The 20,358-nt window shown below is 35.5% G+C and overlaps 1 pseudogene; it reads right to left on the reverse strand.

Annotated features, from left to right (window-relative positions):
- Positions 1-13,977, reverse strand: part of LOC114027926 — a 47,031-nt pseudogene extending 33,054 nt beyond the window's left edge.
- Between the last annotated feature and the right edge of the window lie 6,381 nt (positions 13,978-20,358).

Raw genomic sequence — 20,358 nt, forward strand, 5'->3', positions numbered from 1 at the left:
GCAGTTCAATTTATCCTTTCTTCTTCAGAAGATTGGTAGCATTTTCCTTCATAGGTCCTTTGTAATTGATTTGAATATTTAAAATTGTCAGAATAGTTTAGTCACTCACAATTATTCTTCAAACAATATTGGTGTTGCTGTATGCAATATTATCTTGATTCTGTTCACTTTACTTTTCATTGTTTTATGCAAGTCTTCCCATGTTTTTCTTTTCCAAAAATCAACCAACTCATCATTTCTTGCAACATGACAGTATTCCATCACAATCATATACCACAACTTTTTTAGCCATTGCCAATTGATGGGTGTCCCTTAATTTTTCAGTTCTTTGACATCACAAAGAACATATAGGTTTATTGTTTTGTTCTTTTTGCTTTTTCCCCAGTTGCCTTGGGAAATAAACCACGTGGTACTATCACTGGGTGAAAGGGTATACATAGTTGTATAACTCTTTGGCCATAATTCCAAATTGCTCTCCAAATGGTTGCATCAATTCACAGTTCTACCAACAGTGTATCAATGTACCAAGTTTTCTACATTCCCTCCCACATTTGGCATTTTCCCCTTCTATCATTTTAGCCAATCTAATAGGTGTGACATCTATCTGTCTAACTATCCACCTATTTACCTATCTGTCTGTCTGTTGTGGGGTTATTTTATATCTTGGAACTTTGACAAAGTTGAAAATTATTTCAACTATTTTAGATGATTATCTAGGATTCTCTAAGTATACCATCATATTATCTACAAAGAATGATAGCCTTATTTTGTCATTACCCATTTTAATTTCTTCAATTTGTTTTTCTTCTCTTATTTCTATACCTAGTATTCCCAGAACAATATTGAATAATTGTTGTGAAAATGAGCATCCTTGCTTCATCTCTGATCTTATTGGAAAGACTTCTAGCTTATCTCCATTCTAGTGCTTAAACTTTACACACACACGCACACTCACACATATACACAAACACATGCATGTACACACATACATACATATACACACATACATATACATACACAAACACACGCACATACACACATACATACATACACACACATACATATACACACACACACACGCACATTCCTCTGCTGTAAAATTACCAAGCATGAAGGGGATGGATTTTAAGGATCTTTTGTTGTTGTTATTGTTGTTTAATCACCTACAGTTCCCTGCTGTTCTAGCCTTTCCTTAGCATTATATAACCTACTAGGTGTCGTCATTCAACAACTTGGTATATGTGGACAGTGTGAGATGGCAGACTGAAGTATTAAGGTGATCGTAGGCCAGATTAACAAAGGCCAAAAGTCCAAACTGAAGATGGGTTAATCTAGATGTACTTTGGGTAGACCACACTAAATCTGGAGTATCATTTCTTTTTGGAATTCCCTATTTTAAAAATAAGATAGAAAAGCTGGTGCATATTATGTTAAAGAGCCTTGAGAAAATATTATATAAGAATAACAGAATAAGAGAAGAAAATTCTCAGGAAAAAATATCTTTTATGTATATATAGTCAAAATGCACAATATACACCATACATGTGTGTGTGTATGACCTCTTTTTCTAGTATCACTGTTATTTCCAGATGACTGGAGTCCCCATTACAACAGAGCCCACCCTTGTAATGAATAACAAATAATAATATAGTCAAGAAAAATAAATCACTATATTGGTCATATTTAAAAATGTATGCTTCATTTGCCTCTCTAGATCCCATCTCCTTTCGTAGAAGGAGGATGACATATCACCAGTATTGTGACATCATAACAAATCACTACATAGATGTTAAGCATCTTCAGATACTTGAAGGTGAATCATGTGGAACATAAATTAATTTTACTCTGTTTTTGTCCAGAAAAGAGAACTAGGACTAGGTAGATGTCTGGGAAAGGAATAGGTGTCAGGGAATGTCCCATCAATGACGTGGCACCAGATTTGGGTCTTAAAATAAGTGAATGACTTCAATTTCTATAGATGAAGCTGTTGGTTTTGAGAATGTGCAATGATATAATTAAAGCCATAGAGACTGAAATGGGCAGATATGAAAGGAAGAAAGAATGCATTCTGTCCTTTCCTCCTATACTTAAGAATAAATGAGTCAGCAATATTAAAGTTTTATAAATGTTGAAGTAGTTATAATTCTGATGTGTCATTTTTAGGAGAAGCAGCATGGGATAGTGAGTAGATAAGTGACTTTGGAACCAGGAAGAATTGTGTTCAAAATTTGTCTCTGATAAGTACTGGTCATGTGACTCTAGGCAAGTCAACCTTTCAATGCTTTGAGAAAGTTTCTAGGACTACAACTTTCAGAGATGGTGCTGAATTTTGACAGAAAGATTCCTCCAATGGGAGTGCCCATTACCATTGGCCTCATAGGTCTAACCCCTATTCTGATCCCTATTAGGATTTTTAAAAATTATTAAATAAGCATTAAAGAGACAAGGAAATTGACAAGTGATGTGATAAGAGTAAAAGAAAACTAAGATGATGTTGTGAAAAATGTTTTGAAGGAGAAGGAAACTAGAATCATGACGTGTATTAGGGGTTATTATGTCCAGGCAAGAGTTTATAAAGGATTGAACTAAGGACTAACAATTAAAGTTACCTAAAAGAGGAATGAAATGTTGCTCTAGAGTTAGTGAGTTTCTGTATCATATGAAGTGTTCAAGGGAATGCTACATAACAATTTGCAAACGAAAGTTTAGAGGGGGTTGCTGCATGTTAATGCAGTTGACCTTTTAGGCCTTTTCCATCTTTAAGAGTCTATGGAATTTATTCTATGATGGGTTGTGAAAATGAATAGATGCATGAAGAAATAGCAAAATATAACCCCAATACTCTTTCAACTAACAAAATCTGTCCAACTTCACATTCAAGAAGAAGGTCTCCAGCTATGAATCTCAAAAAGGATGGCAGTGCCTAGAAAGACAAAATAAGAAGTTTCCTTTTGGTTCCATAGTGCTCACTTCCCTGCACATAATTACACATCAGATATGTAAATCAGAACTTGCTGGATGTACACAGATTCCACAAACAAACATGAGTGAATTTTCAAGAGAGACTTTAATTTCCCTTCTTCTCATCCTAATTGACAACATTCATTGAAGGAGCACAATTTGAAGAATATAAAAGTCAGGAAAATTAAATACAGAGACAGTCTGAACCATATAATATGTTTCCTCTTTCATTAAAAGAATGAAATATTGTCAGTGCCCTTTATAGCTTTAATTAAGTATGTCAGTCTAATGCTTAATTGAGAGAAATATGCAAATGATTCTTTCTTTATAAGTCTGGTGCTAAATAAACATGGCATTCTCTCAGTATCATCTTAATTATATTCTGGTGCAGAGGTCTAATGGATTAAGCCATTATAGGTATTCTTTTTTATTTAGAAAGTTATTCCCAACACCAACAGAGCTATCATATTTGGGAATCTATATTAAAAATTCCAGGAAGATGTGTATACTAATTACAACTCTGTAGTGTGTATGGGCAGACGAAGAATGACTGGATATGCTAATATTTTAGTTAGACAACTTGCCATATTGAAAAAAAACCATATAGTGTGACTCATGTTTTAAGCTCAGCCTTGATGGTACCTATGTGACTGCGGGCAAGTCACTACCAACTTTAGACTTTAATAGCCCCATCTATAAAGTGAGAGAATGAGAATAGATTATCTTTAGCATTCATCTCTACCAATTTATGCTCTTCTGTCCCTTCTGTCACTGGTATTCTAATTTGTATTTTCTAACAGACATCACTTAATATTTATTATAGCTCTAATATTCTGTCTTCTGTGTTAACACAAGATGTCTTAATTTTCCTTCTTACTCATTAGTCTATATTCTAAAAATCCATGTTCTAATCTAAGGTCCTTTCTAGAATTGTGTGATACATAGATTTCACATTCTCTTTCCCAGGCTAAAATGCATGAAACTATTAAGAACAGATCAATAGAGTTTTCAAGTATCACCTTGAGAGCTGAGGAAAATACGGTGGTCATAAAACAAGAAAAGCAATGCCCCTTGTCTCTCTAGATGTAAAGTACAAATACATATTATGGGATTTTGGAAGAGTTGGAGGACTGAAAAGGACCTTGAGAGATTACTTCCTTAATCTTTCTTTATCCAAGCATGACTGAGTCTTAATCATCAAGAGAGGCAAAGTATAGCAGAAAGAGCAATGACTTCAAGTCAAATGATCATGATTCTTATCCTGAGTATGTCATTTACTAGCATTGTGCCTTAGAAAAATTTAAGTTTCTTTCTTTTAAATGTAGATACCAAACTCACAGAGTTGTTAGGTAGTTCAAACGAGAGAATAGAAACAGAATGGTTTGTTACTCCGGCACACTTATAAATGTCAACCATGATTAATTATGCAGAAGATGTTCATTCTTTTTTTTTTGTTTGTTTGTTTTGTTTAAAGTCACCAGTGTGTTACTGTTGAAGAAAAGTCCTTGATGCCAGCCATCTTAAGGTATCTATGAATAAGTTAATAAATTCACATTTGTTGATTATCACCTAGGTGTGAAGAGACGCACTGGTCAATAGGGAATCAAAGATATTTTTGTTTAAATCATACCTGATATAAAGAACCTTATAGCTTAATAAGGAGGCCATGATACATGTGCAAGACACTATCATATAAAGGGGAAGCAAAGTAGATGTTGAGACAATGTGCTTGAAAAATTAAGAAAATAACATTGGAAGGAGATATCCAAGAAGGAAGTGGCACCAAAGTTGAACACTGAAAAAAGAGGATTCAATTAGAGATGAATAGAGAAGGCTTCCCAAATTTGGGTAGAGAGTGCATGTTTTCAGACACAGAACAAGATAGAGACTAGGGTATTGGTATTCCTTTATTTTCCTCTAATTTGGTGACTCAAAAAAGTCCATGTCTTTATGTGTAAATAGAGATTCTGATATTAACTTTGAGGACCCATATCCCATGGCACCTGACTTACTTTTATGATTAAGGAAGATCAATATAGCCACATGGAGAAGATGATGTTTTAAAACAATTTCAGGTAAAATCAGGAGGTGATGGCAATGATTAATTATAAAACAATATTATCAAAGAATTACAATATCAACAATAGCTAATGTTTATATAGCTCTTTAAAGTTTGCAAAGTTTCATATGTACCACACCTCACAATAGTCTGGTGATACTTACTATTATTATCTGCATTTCATAATGAGAAAACAGAGGCTAAGTGACTTGCAAAAGATCATTCAATTAGTGTGCACCTGAAATAATATTTGAACCCAACATTTTTTTTAATTTCAAGTCTACCTTTCTATATCATTGGCATTATTCCAAAATGCCAATCATTCTCGATAGGACATTTTAGAAGAATAAATGTAAAAGATTGTTCCCAATTAAATACCCAGACCAAAGGAAAAACATGACTTTATCATCTGTGTCTCCCAGGGATGATGCTTTTATATAAACATTTTGTCCCTTATGTCAGGCCTGTAGTGCTAACCTGAGGAAAGGTATCTAGGAATCAGTGGTGGGATTAGTAAATCAAAGTCTTCCCCCTCCACTCCCAGTACATTTGATGGCTGTTGTTTTGCATATCACATTCTCCCAGGAGAGAATCAATCATCCTTAAAGGTGAGTCTGTGATGACAGTAGAATTTAGATATACCCTAGGCTTCACAACTGGGAAATCCAAAGCCTAGGGGAGCATTTGAGAAAAATTTGAGAAAAATGGGTCCCTCCATATTGGCTTTGTCCATAATTCAGACTCTACCTACAGCCCATCATTGAAGATGTTAAAAGCCTACAAAGTCCTGGACACCTGTGTGGTGTAAGCATGAGTGAACAATTCCACTGGACAATTTTATAAAATAAATAATGTTCCTCATGAAAGGTAAGATCTGCAAATGACATTAATTATTTAGGGCTATAATAAGTAGGTTCAAGCTGGCAAAATGCCATACTCACTGGGAATTAATGTCAGAGATGAGAAACTATTAGATAATTATTGTATAGAAACAGAAGTCTCCTTCTAATAGACAATGAAAATTGTGGTCATTTCAGTAGCACAGGGACACCCATTCGAATAGCTATAATGAGTGTTCAGTCAGTGATAGTTTAGACTATTAATGGGATGGAAGAGGAGAACTGGTCTTCTGAGAGAAAAAGCATTTAATTTTTAAAATGTTTAGTGTAGAGCATTCAGGTAGCTGTGAACACAGCACAGTTCTAGGCATTTGGGGATTTAGCAAAGACCAGACTCTGGTCTTGGTAAGTTCTAATGTGAAGAATGTTCCCAGTTCTCTGTGGTTGCTATTTACTGCTTCCCATTCTCTCAGATATAAAAGTGCGTCATTTTGTTCTCCTGATACTGGTAATCAGTGAAGTGTTTATATTATGAAGTTAGCCCCTGGGCTTTTGCAAGGAAATGTGGAGCAGATTTTAAATGTTCAGAGGACAGAGAGTTTATATTTGCCATGGATGGAAGTACAGAGGGAGTGAATAATTGATGATGTGAGTGTGTAGAAATAAAATGTTAGTGTTGTACTGAATGATTAGTGGGAAGAGAGAGAGACAGAGAGACAGAGACAGAGAGAAAGAGACAGAGTCAGAGAGAGACACACAGAGAGAGACATAGAGAGACAGAGAAAGACAGAGACAGACAAATAGAGAGTCACAGGCAGAGAGACAGAGACAGACGAGCCAGAGAGAGAGAGAGAGAGAGAGAGAGAGACAGAGCCAGAGAGACAGATCCAGAGAGAGACAGAAAGACAGACAGAGACAAAGATAGGGACAGAGACAGGAACAGACAAAGACAGACACAGACAGAGAGACAAAGAGAGATAGAGACACACACACACACAGACAGACAGAGACAAAGAAAGAGCCACACAAAGAAAGAGAGACGGACACTGAGAGAGACACATAAAGAGAGGTTGAGGCAGACAGAAGGACAGAGACAAAGAGAGACACACATAGAGAAACAGACAGAGATAAAGACAGACAGAGATAGAGAGGGGTCAGGAGGAGTAATAAGAGGGAGAAAAAAGGGAAAAAGAAAGGGATAGGACGGGAAAGAAAAAAGTGGTAGGAGAGGGGGCTTTCATGTGGTAATTTAATCTTTAAGCAATTTGGGGGTATATTTTAAGACTACTGGAATAGAACCCAGTAGAAACTTTGGTATTTAAATTGAAGCAGAAAGTTTTGAAGTATGGGCATATATGTGTGAAATAAATTCTAGAGTGAGGCAGAGGCATGTATCCCCTACCTGTAAAGCTGGCCAGAGATGTTTTTTTTACCTTTGATCCTTGTGCAGACACTTAAGGAACTTGTTAGTATTTTGGACCTGTGCTAGCTTTGGTAGATGTAGGTTATCTAAATGTATGCTGGTTCTCATCCCCAAGTAGTCTCTGCACAAAGAAAGAAGAGCATCTGAGCTAAGGGGGAAAAAAAAGTAAAGAATACAAAAAAGTAAAAACAAAAAGAAGACCCAATCCAGAGTGTGAATCTCTGTGTGTGTGTGTGTGTGTGTGTGTGTGTGATGTAGGTAAGGGGAGGCAGTCCCATGATAAACTGCAGGGATCTCTGCATTAAAAGCCTCCTTTTGAGGTACATAATATAATTATTCAGTACTTTTTAAATGATCAGGAAATTGAGATTCAGAGAAATGAAGTGTTTTGTTTAGCTCAGTTCTAAGCAGAATTCGTGGTACATAGTAGGCACTTCAATGTTTATTGATTGGTTTGCTTATTCTATACTGAAAGCATGCATTAATATGAACTATTGCAAGCAGTATAGCAATGCCTCTGGACAAACAGTTAGGACAAGTATATTCAATCTTCCAAACCACGTAGAGGTATATTATAGAACTTAGAAAAATTGCATTGCTTCTGGAGCCTCAATCTACCTACTCATTTTTTTAAATGAAGATAAGAATCCCTACCTTTGCACTATAACGAAGTTATTATGAGCATTACATGAGGCAAGTATGTTAAGTGCTTTATAAATATACAGCACAGAGTAAATACAAAATATTGTTAAGCATCACAAAATTAGAATAAGATTTTTAGTCTATGTATTAGTGAGGCTTTTGAATGTCATTTTTCAGATTTTGAAATTAGGAACTGCCAATTATATTGAGGTTTCAAAACAGCCAATGGTCTGCAATCTACATTTTATAGTTAACTATCCTTTCATAATGTTGGTATTATTTTTTTCTTAAATCTTATAAGATAAAAACAATTTGTCAATAATCCTGAAACTTCCTATGCTAAAATAACATCATCATGGCATGGAGCTAAACCTGAGTTTTTAAAAGTTTCCCCAGCTCTGCCCCCAGTGGAGTTAATGATCTAGCATGTTCTAGCAATTCAGAAAAGCGTGGATTATGGGCCTGAGGATGAACCATAGATAGACAGACAGATAGATAGATAGATAGATAGATAGATAGATAGATAGATAGATAGATGGATAGATAGACAGATACGGATATAGATATAGATATAGATATTCCCAGGACTATCTAGCTAAGTAGGATAAAAGAGGGTCCATCAGCAGTTTGGCATTGGTGAGATTGATGTTGTTTTGGCCAGAACAACTCTCAAAGACTATTTGCTAAGTTATAACTGGGTTATGATCTTTGTTGGTGGAGGTAACACTATCACAAGTATATTTATACCTACTTGAATTATTTGACTATTTACTAATTTACTTTGTGAATTTGGACAATTACTTTTACTTTTCTGAACTTAAGCTTCCATATATGGAGAAAGAGGGACAGAGAAAGAGAGAGAGAGAGACAGAGAGAGAGACAGAGAGGGAGGGAGGGAGAGACAGAGACAGAGACACAGAGAGGGACAGAGAGACAGAGAATATAAGAATATACTCCCACTATAATCTTACATGGGCAAACTCCATTTGTGATATTATGTACAGTTCTAGTTGGGAGGGTGATTTAATAAGTTGAAGGTCATGTAGGTAAGAATAAGCAAAACAGACATAAGGATAGGGGTTATGTCATAAGAAAATTGAGACAAAGAACAAAGAACGTTTACATTTGATAGTCAAAGATTTATAGGGACCATACTAGTCATCTTTCTGTTTTTGAGGAGAGATCCAATGGAAGAAAGATTCAATTTTTCTTGTTTGGGTAGAGTGAGCAAAATTTGAATAATGAGGTAGAGGGTTATATTTATTATATGAGGAAGAAAACCATCCTAAAAATTGAACCTTTCTATAAGTACAATACATTCTTTGATAAGTGATGAATTATCCATCTGCAGATGTCTTTAAAATTTAGGGGGACATGATAGAAGAGATTCCTGTTTAGCAAGGGATTGAAATGGATTATTCCCAAAATCCCTTTCAGGTTTGAGATTCTGTGATCCTGTGGTCTGTTTAATGAGGAGGTTGGAATATGTTATCTTTAAGGCACTTTTATGCTCTGAAATGCATTGTGTTTATGTTATATAATGTTTGTAATAAAGCGCCTTCCTACTCATTCTTTCATCTCATCTTCACAAGATGCCTAAGTGTATTGTGATATTACAAATGGGGAAACTGAAAATAAGAGAAATATAGAGATTTCCCAAGGTACTGGAGCTCATAAGTGGTAGTGATATGATGCAAATCCATATTTTATTCCTTTTATTCACTCTACTACACTGTTCTATTCAAATAGCTTCCAAAAGAAATCTTTAAAATATGCTTGACATGTATTAATATAAATAAAAAACAAATGTACACTATTTACAGAATGTGAAACACTTTTTACATATGTAAGTATAATTTATAGAAATCTATACGTATACCCAAATGTAAAAATTTACACAAATACAGAAAAAAATTTGTCTTCACATGTATTATCTTTTAGAATGTGTAGATATGTATATGTATATGTGTGTGTATGTGTGTGCATATTTATCATTTTCATTCATGTATATTGTAAGTTACATGCCTACTCAAGCAAAACATGGCTGAAGTTTAATTCTAACAGTGATGAATGACTAGAGAGAATTCATGCAAACAGGGAAATTGAAATTAAATTCATCACACCAAGAAAAACACTTCCTCCCCATGTAAATTAGCAGGTTTTCTGCTAAAATCAATTTGTTTTGGTAAATTATGCAAAAATTCTCAAAGGGTTTAGGTAGGTAATTTATTATACTCTTGGCTGTTTCATAATGTTAGGAAATAAAATTTATTCACACAATATTAGATGGCATAAGCTCAGAGCTTTAGTGACAATTTTTGTTTATTACAATTAATCTAACTTGTCTGTCCTGACAGAACACCCACAATATGTGGGACATATTCTTTTTTGTGCCATGGTTAGAAGATGCTGGATACAAATGTTCTTTCATCCAGTAGTAATGACCCTTTTTACTGGAACTGAATATGAAAAAAGGTTAATAGTTTACAAGGGCGATATTTGAAAGTTTGCAGTTTTAAGCAATGAAATTTTATTTCTATCTATATTTGTGCACCTGGCTATTACACAGTGTTTGTATAGATTAATTAAGAACTATAGAATGGCAGAAATAGAAAGGACTTTAGGAATCAGAATATAATATGTTAAATCTAGATGGGATCGTAGAGTGTAAGATATTAAAAGGTAAAAGGTCAGGGCTAGAAGTGACCTTAAAAATAAATTATCAGCATTAGGAAGAATGTTAATAAGAGTAAGAAAATGATCTAGCATTTATATAGTTGTCTAAGGTTTGCAAAGTGTATTGTGTATGTTATCTCATTTGTTGTTCAAAACAACACTGTCAGGTAGATGCTATTATTATCTCCATTTTACAGATAGGGAAATTGAGGCTGAGAGGTGAGAGAGATGTCCAATGTCACACAGTGAGTATTTAAGGTGGAATTTGAACTTGGGTTTTCTTGACTCCAAGTCTAGCACTTGCCCCCAGAAAATAGATGGCTAGACCTTGAAGTTGGTGTATAGTATAGAATGTTAAACATTACAAGGAATTTAGAACATTAGAACATAGACTATAGAATGCTAGAAATAGAAGGAACCTTAAAAACTGTGGAGTCTAAAATCCTTGATGGGGAGATTATCTCTACAAAACAGTAAGTTAAGTGTTCTATCTTATTTAGCTAATCTGGGCCTCTTAAGCTTGTTTTCCTTACTACAATTCTAATATAGCAGATTGACCTTTAGGGATTGCTCCAAAGGCAGTAACTAGAGTTATATGAATGTAGATTTTAGCTCAATATAGGGAGAACTTTCTAATAATTAGAGTTCTTACAATGGAACAGACTCTTATGAAGTAGACTCTTGATTACTGGAAGCATTCTAGAAGAGACTCAGCAACTATTTCCTGAGGTTGGAGTCTGAATACTGCCTAGTCTATGGTTCATAGAGTTAGTGGATAATAAACTCCTTGAGGGCAGGAACTGACAATTTCTTATCTGATTTTTGTTTCTGCCGTAAACTTTAGCACAATACTTTCCACAAAGACTCTAAGCATTTTTCCAGTCATATATAGATAGATAGATAGACAGATAGGTAGATAATGTTAAAGGCAAAAGCTAATATGCCATTGCCTCCTTATCTGAGTTCTGTTGACATTTGACTTTTATCTTCTATGTTATTATCATGGACTCCCTATTGACACTTAAGTATATTTTCCATTTAGCCACCAAAGTGATTTTTTCCTAAAATTCAGATTGATCATGTCACACACATACACACACCCTCACTCAATGAATTCCAGTGGTTTCCTGTTGTTTTCAAGAAGAAATATAAAATGCTCTGTTTATCATTCAAAGCGCTTTATAACTATCCCCTTCTGTGCCGGCTGCGCCGTGCACTCTCCTTCTAACAGGAGCAGGCTACCGGGGTCATACTCACCAGTCCTTGGAGCCCACCCGGATAAACATAGAGACGAGCCGATTGGGAGGTGCAAGCACCTGAACTTTATTCAGAGACCATCACAGCAAGGCCAAGCAGGAAAGCAAGAGCAGGAGCAAGAGCAGGAGCAAGAGAGAGAGCTCCGATCCCTACTGCCCCTTATATACCTTCCTAGCCCCTCCTCCTCAGCCCGCCTACTAGTGATTGGTTGTAGGATCAGATACCGGAAGTGGATGTCTGGGGTTAGCACTGCACCAAGGGAGAGGACGTGACAAAGGAAGCTAGGCCCAGATACCAGAAGGAGGCGTCTGGGGTTAGCGCTGTACCAAGGGAGAGGACGTGACAAAGGAAGCTAGGCCCGGATACTGGAAGGAGACGTCTGGCGTTAGCGTTGCACCTAGGGAGAGGACTAGACAAAGGGAGCTCGTTCTCTGCCATTCCACTCCCACGTGGCACAGCCCCCTGCCTCAGGAGCACATGCTCCGGCTACTTTCCCGTATCCTGTTCCTACCCCAGGTCCACAACTCCACCTGGCACAGCCCCCTGCCTCAGGAGCGTAAGCTCCGGTTACTTCCTAATATCTTGTCCCTGCCCCATCTTGCCACAACCGCCACGTGGCACGTAGCCAACATCAGACAATCCCTCACACCCTTCTACTCTTTCAGTCTCCTTACACTTACTCCTGGTTATGTTTTCACTGATCTAGTGACACTGGCCTTCTGGCTCTTCCACAAACAAAACACTCCATCTCTTGCATTTGGGCATTTTCTTTTGCTCTCTCCCATGCCTGAAATGCTCTTTCTCTCCCTAGCTCTGACTACTGACCTCCCTGGCTTCCTTTAGGTCCCAATTAAAATCCCATCTTCTACAGGAAGCTTTCCCTAATCCATCTTCATTTCATTGCATTTCCTCTTTTAATCATTCCATATAGATACATGTATATAGTTTGCTTTGTACGTACTGATTTTCATGTTTTCTCTTTCATTAGATTGTAAGCTCCTTGGGGTCAGGATGATATTTTGCTTCTTTTTGTATCCCCAACTCTTAGCACAGTGCCTGGCATATGGTAGGCACTTAATAAGTATTTATTGAATGAGTGGATTCTACAAATGTCTGCATTTATAGATAACATTGTAGTGATCACTTTAAACTATGGGAAATCCATAGCACTTTGAAAGAGATTATTCCTAAGCATTCTTGCTAGACAAAGTTATGTGAGGTATAGGTCATTGAATCATAACTTGGCTATGCAACAGGGAATATCATTAACTTGAAAAAAATAAAATTTACAGATGATTCAAATGTCAACAGAATTCATATAAGAAGGCAATAGCATATTAGCTTTTGCCTCTAACATTATCTATCTATCTCTGACTGAAAAAAGAAGATAAGCTTAAAAAGAATGAAATAAAAACATTGAAAACCTTAAGTATGTCTTTTTAATCTTTTTTTTTAATTTTATACTTAAATGCATAATATGAAAAAGAAATATTATAAACTTAAATATTAAAAATTAAATATAAAACAAGAAAAGAAAAAATGTCATGTACACAGCAGAATGTAAGAGAGGATTCAAAATATATAGCAATAAATGCCCATTTCAAGAAAGCCTATATAATAAATATTACGCTTTTTGTTGAGAGCTGTCCATCTTTTCTTTGCTTACTTCAAGGATTTCTTTTGTTTTCTGCTGTACACTTTTTACTTTGTTCTTTTTTCCCCCTTCCTCCCCTCTCCCACTACAATTAAGCATGGATATATTTATGTATACATATAGATATATACACATACACATATATGCATATATACACGCATACATACATACATACATGCATGCATACACACATACACACATACATAAACATATACTTTCCCTAACAGATTCTACTCTGAATCTTTATTTTTTGTTTGTGCCCATCTCTTATTTCCTATCTCTCCTGATTCCTCTACTTTTATTCTACCCACTATCTTGCCCTCCTATTACTTAACCAATCCCTTGCCAAGGATTCCTCCTTTATCCTCCCATTCCCATAAATTTAAACACTCTTTTATTTGCCCCTTTGACCAATTCCCTTACCTTCACCTCTAATAATCTGTGCCTTATCCTCTCCTCCGTCCATATCCCATTAGCATTTTATTTCTTTAACAAATTTAGAAGACCTTTATACTCTTCTAGATGTATATGTATTATTCCCTCTCAAACCCATTCCCAATGAAAGTAGGTTTCCAGAACTAGCAGCCCTTCTCCCCCATCTAATTCCTCTGTCAGTTCCTCCTATTGCACCTCATTTGTATAAGATAATTACTCTTTTTAACTGTTCATAAATGGCTGTACTTTTTAAAGTCGTATAATGCTCAGGTCAAACCTATCATTTTTATGAACTACTCAATTACTAATAACAATCTTAGACATATGTTTTACATTTTATATACAAAAAAAGTAAGCAATCTGTCCTCATTGAATTGCTTATAACTGGTCTTTTGTATGTACCTTATATTTCTCCAGGCTCTTGTATGTAAAATCTTCTATTAAGTTCAGGTCATTTTTTAACAAAGTCCTGAAAGTCTGACAATTCATTAAATGTCCTTTTTTTCATTCAGAATTATGCTTAGCTTTCCTATGTATGATATTTTTGACCAGAAGCCCTGTTCTTTTGCTCTTCAATTTATAGTGTTCCAAGACCAACAGTCTTTTAATTTTGCCATTGCTAGCTCTTGTGTGATTCTAATTGTGGCACTGTCATACGTAATTTTCTTTTCCTGTTACTCGTTACTTTTTTATCCTTCAGCTAAGGGCTTCAGAATTTGACTCATAGGATTTCTTTTCCTCATAGGATCTCTTTCAGGTGGTAATCTGTGTTTTTTTCTTTTGTTGTTGTTTTCTATTTCTACTTTACCCTCTTGTTCTAATGCTTCAGGACAAATTTCTTTAATTATTTCTTCTGTTACTATATTTCAAGTTTCTTTTTTTATCATAGCTTTCAGGTAGCCCAATTATTCTTATATTTTCTCTTCTTGATCTGTTCTCTAGATGAGTTTTTCTTATGAGGTGTTTCACATTCTCTTCTATTTTTTAAAATTATTTATATTTTGTTTTATTATTTCTCAGTCTTTTTATTTTTACTTTGCTGGCTTCCCCTTGCTCAATTCTGATTTTCAAGGAATCATTTTCTTCCTTAAGAGTCTGGATCTTTGTTTTTTTTCAAATTGATTGACTTTTGGGGCAGCTAGGTGGTGCAATGGTTAGAGCACTGGCCATGAAGTCAGGAGGACCTGAGTTCAAATCCGGGCTCAGACCAAACACTTGACACGTACTAGCTGTGTGACCTTGGACAAATCACTTAACCCCGATTGCCTCACAAAAACAAACAAACAAAAAAAAAAAAAACCAAAACAAATCTGGTCTCAGACCAAACACTTGACACTTACTGGCTGTGTGACCCTGGGCAAGTCACTTAACCCCAATTGCCTAAAAATTTTAAAAAATTATCAAAAAATTGATTGATTTTCCTTTTATAATCTTGTTTTTTCTTGAATTGTTTTTATTTTTGTTTTAGCTTTTCCTCAATCTCTCTCATTTGATTTTTTTTTTTAGGCAATTGGAGTTAAATGACTTGCTCAGGGTCACACAGCTAGTAAGTGTGAAGTGTTTGGTCTGAGGCGGGATTTGAACTTAGGTCCTCCTGACTTCAGGGCTGATGCTCTATCCACTGAGCCACCTAGCTGCCCCTCATTTGATTTTTAAAGTCTTTTTTAGTTTTTTTTTTAATTAATTCTTTTTGGGCAGATGACCATTTGACATTACTCTTTAGGGTAGAAGAAGGTTTCTTTGCCTCAGTATCCTCCTCTGAAGGTGAATCCCAGTCTTTTCTATTCCCATAGTGACTCTCTATTGTTGAATTATGTCTCCTTTTCTTGTGTATTTTCTTTTGCAATAGTTTAGTTTTTGTAGCATATGGGAGATGGTACTCTGGCCTTAGCTCCTCCTTCAGTTCTCCCCTGTGACCTGGAATTTAAAACAAGACCTTCAGCTTCCTGTAAGTGTTTACAGACAGTGGTATCCCCCCTCCACTACTTCTGCACTCCTGGGATGTGTGTTGTTTCCATTGTGCCCCACCACGTCTCCACAGCACAGCTGAGTCTGGTGTTTCTTCTCAGCAGAAGTTCCTTCAGTCTTCCCCAGCTCAGATGCCTCCTTTCACTGTTCCAGGGGTAAAAGTTTCTGCAGTTGGGGCTGAGGTAACCTCCCAACCCAGCTGACCCCAGGGCTTTCTGCTTGTTGTTTAGGAGGTTTAATCTCATTACTGTTCACCATGATTTAAAAGAATAAGTGGAAAAACTTGATTAGATTTCATAGAATCCTTTAAAAATAATTTATTAGAGAGTAGGAAAATATAAGAAATAGAGAGACAGAATTAAAGAAAATAAATGTAAAGCAAACTGTATCTGAATAGACAGTACATAAACTAATTAGCTAAATAGATTAGCCAAGCCAGGGTATCCACAAAAGTATGATAATAACAAGGTTGAAAAAAATGTAATACTAAATAAAATTGTTGGAAAACATCAAAAGGTATAGGAACTTATTTTTCTTTTGTAGAGAAATATGCTATCCCACAATACTCTAAGAGTCAGGAATGACAGCAGTACTGTGAGACATAGGACTAGAATCAGAATTCATTGAAGTTAGTTCAATCCTATTCACAGATGTGATTACCTGCCCCAATTTGGATATGTATATAAGATACTGGGTATAGGGAGTCTACATTTTGTTGTTGAGGAAATGACATCAATGAATCTCAATTTGTAAACTGTTTTTTTTTTTGGTGAATTCCCAAAATTCTTGACAGAAATTTTTTTGTTGATTTTATTACATTTGGGTGATTTTATTTACTCATTTACTTATCTGTAAAGTGGAGAATGATTTTATGTAGTTTTTATTTGTTTTGGCAAATTTTTTTTTCATACAAAGGATTTGGTTAAAGTTTTGGCCATGCTGCTCCCTGCTCAAAAACTTCTGGTAGCTCTCTTTTACCTACATAACAAAATACAAACTACTTTGTCATACATTCAATACTTTCTACTATTTGGATCCTACTGACCTTTGTATCATATTTTACTGCTTCTCTTCATACATTTTATATTCTAGCCAAATTTGACTCAACCATTCCCTTAATTCAACATCCCCTTTCAGATACCCACCAATGTGTTCAGATTATTCTCTGTTCATGGAATGCATGTCTTCTTCATCCCTGACCAGTAAAATCCCTAGTTTCATTCAAGACCTGGCTTAATTTTCACCTTCATTAAGTCTACCTTGATTCTTCTTCCCCAAAGTGATATTAACCCAGGGAAATTTCCTTAGAGTGCTTCCTTTGGTCTTTCCTTTCAATTTAACATATTTTACCTTTATGTTTTATTTAATATTTTATTTTTTCCAGTTAAATTAGAAATATTTTTTCATATTTTTAAATTTTTAACTCTTATTTCTTTCCCTCCCTTTTCTCTCTCCTCCTTGAGAAGGCAAAAAAAAGTATGATATATGTTGTGCATGTGCAGTCATGCTAAGCATATTTCCATATTAGTTATGTTGTGAAAGAAAAGAAAGTTAAAAAAAAAGCATGCTTTGATCTGCATTCAGACTGCATCAGTTCCTCTTCTAGAAGGAGATAGCATTTTTCATCATGAGTCTTTTGGGATTTCCTTGGATATTTGTATTGCTGAGAAAAGCTGCTATTCACAGTTGACCATCATACAATATTGCTGTTACTATGTACAATATTCTCCCAATTTTGTTCATTTCACTTTTCATAAGTTCATAAAAGACTTTTCAGATTTTTTCTAAGAGCATTCTGCTCATCATTTTTTATAAATAGCAACATAACTTTCCATCACAATCATATGCCACAACTTATTTAGCCATTCTCCAATTGATGGGCATCCCTTCAATTTCCAATTCCTTGCCACCACAAAAAGAACTTCTATAAATATTTTTGTACATATGTTCCTGTCCTTTTTTTTAAAAAATTTATTGTCATTGTTGGGTCAAAGGAGATGCATAATTTTATACTCTATTGGGCATAATTCCAAATTGCTCTCCAGAATAATTGAATCAGTTAACAACTCCATCAACAATTCATCAGTGTCCCAATTTTCTTACATCCCCTTCAACATTTGTCATTTTCTTTTTCTGTTATATTAGCCAATCTGGTAGATATGACTTGGCACCTAAAGTTGTTTTAATTTACATTTCCCTAATCAAGAGTGTTTTAGATCAATTCCAATGAGAATAAGGTTCAATTGCTCCTCCCCAAATCCCCCATCTTCACCTCCATTTTAAAAGTTCTTTTGAGTGTTTTATGTGAGAAAATTTACACTATTCCATCTCTCCTCCCTTCTCACAGTACATTCCTCTTTCTCACTCTTTTTTTTTTTGATTCTTCACATCATAGTCAACTCAAATCTGGGCCTTATGTCTTTGTATATTCCTTCTAACTGCCCTAATAATGATAAAGTTCTTAGGAGTTATAAGTAGTATCTTCCCATATACACTTTAATCATATCAAGTCCCTTATGATTTCTCTTTCATGTTTATATTTTTATACTTCATTTAAGTCTTATGTTTGAAAGTATTTTTTTTCTATTCAACTCTGGTCTTTTCATCTGTAATATTTGAAAGTCCTCAATTTCATTAAATGTAAATTATTCCCCCTGAAATATTATACTCAGTTTTGCTTGGTAGGTGATTCTTGGTTGTAATCCTAGCTTCTCTGCCCTCTAGAATATCATATTTGAAACCCTTTCATCATTTAATGTAGAAGCTCCTAAACCTTGTGTTATCCTGACTATGGCTCCATGTTATTTGAATCGTTTCTTTCTGACTGCTTGCAGTATGTCCTCTTCTACCTGGAGATTTGAAATTTGGCTATAATATTGCCGGGAGATTTTGTTTTGGGATCTCTTTTAGCAAGTGAACTTTATGTTAAAGTTGGGTTCTGATCATGGGATAAATTGGGCATTATCCCAACCTTCAGGTTTTTTGTGCACTTGTTTTCAGAACTAGTTCTTGAGGTCTATAAGTTTCCAATTCTTCCAAGGTGGTATAATGTAAGGAGAGACATGTTTACTACTCTCTTTCACTGTTCTCTGGTTTGTGAGCAACCACAAGCATTCTTTTCCTCCCTGAAACTGTGAACAAGGTGTCTGCTCCCCTGAGGCTGCAAGCTCTAGTCTGCTAGTACTGCTCCTGTCCCTGGATCTGCTGCGCAGGACTCGTCCCCAGGTCCATGTATGGGCAATGCAACAGAGTCCTGCACCAGCAAGGAGAACCTTATAATCTACTTCTGATCAGTTATCTGACTTCCTTACTGTCTGTGGGTTGAGGGCTCCAGAAGCTGCTGCCAATTCAGTTACCCCAAAGGCCTGCTGCTGGCTTGCCTAGTGCGGGGGCCTGGGTCCTCACTTCCAGCTTGAACCAGTGCTCAGCTTGCTGCAGTTGTGCCAGGATGTTGCCTGCACTGGATTTCACTCCATCTCATCCTGCTTATTAGACCTTTTCTACTGATCTTCTAGGTTGTCTTTGACTAAAAAATTGTTCTACCCCATTTTTTTGTGGATTCTGCTATTCCAGAATTCAATTTGAGGTATTATTTGAAAGTTATTTGGAGGGAAATTTGTGAGACTCAAGGGATTCCATACCTATTATCAATCATGTTGTTTTAGCCCTCTTGATTTAACATATTCTTCATTTTAAAAAAATATATTGATTTGTATGCATTCTATAAGCCCTGGTTTAAGAGACAAAAAAAGTTTGTGTGCTATGTGAGCTGCTTACATTTATACATTGCTTTGTAGTTTATAAAGCACTTTACTCACTATCTCATTCAGGTCTCTCAACTATCCTGTGAGGCAGGTATTACAAGGGCTGATAATGCCAATTTACAAAGAAGGAAACTGAAACCAACAATAAAAAATATCAAAAAAATCTTGCTTAAGATCATAATGTCAGAAAATGGCAAAGCTAAGACTTTTAATTCAGTTTTTTGGATTCATACTCAAAATATTTTTGTGCATTTTTGTGATTTTACTTCCCCCCTTCCAGCAATATACTTCTTCTGCATTATTAAATTATAAAATAAGGCAAAACAAAAGTAGGTACACCTTAACATGCAATAAGAACACCAAGTTAAAAGTTTTTCTTTCCTACAACTTTTGGTTTAATACAGTTTCTTAATGTAGATTTAAAAGTAGTCAGGAGGATAAAGCAAGTTGGAGAATTTTACAAATTATCCATTTTGAGAAAGGGAACTTTAGTCGCCTTTGAATAGAGTTAACAGTGGACTAAAAAGGAAAGACCAAGAGAATAGTAGGATTCCTTTGATGTCAAGGGCTAGACTTATGGATTAAGTTAAGGGGTAGAATGATGATGCTTTTTAGACTAGGACCCTCCACCAAAATCAAATGGAGAGATATAAAGACAGGAACACCTAAAATGCCTGATG

Source organism: Vombatus ursinus, unplaced genomic scaffold, assembly GCF_900497805.2.
Source record: "Vombatus ursinus unplaced genomic scaffold, bare-nosed wombat genome assembly UNPS02014864.1, whole genome shotgun sequence".
Taxonomy (NCBI): Eukaryota; Metazoa; Chordata; class Mammalia; order Diprotodontia; family Vombatidae; genus Vombatus; species Vombatus ursinus.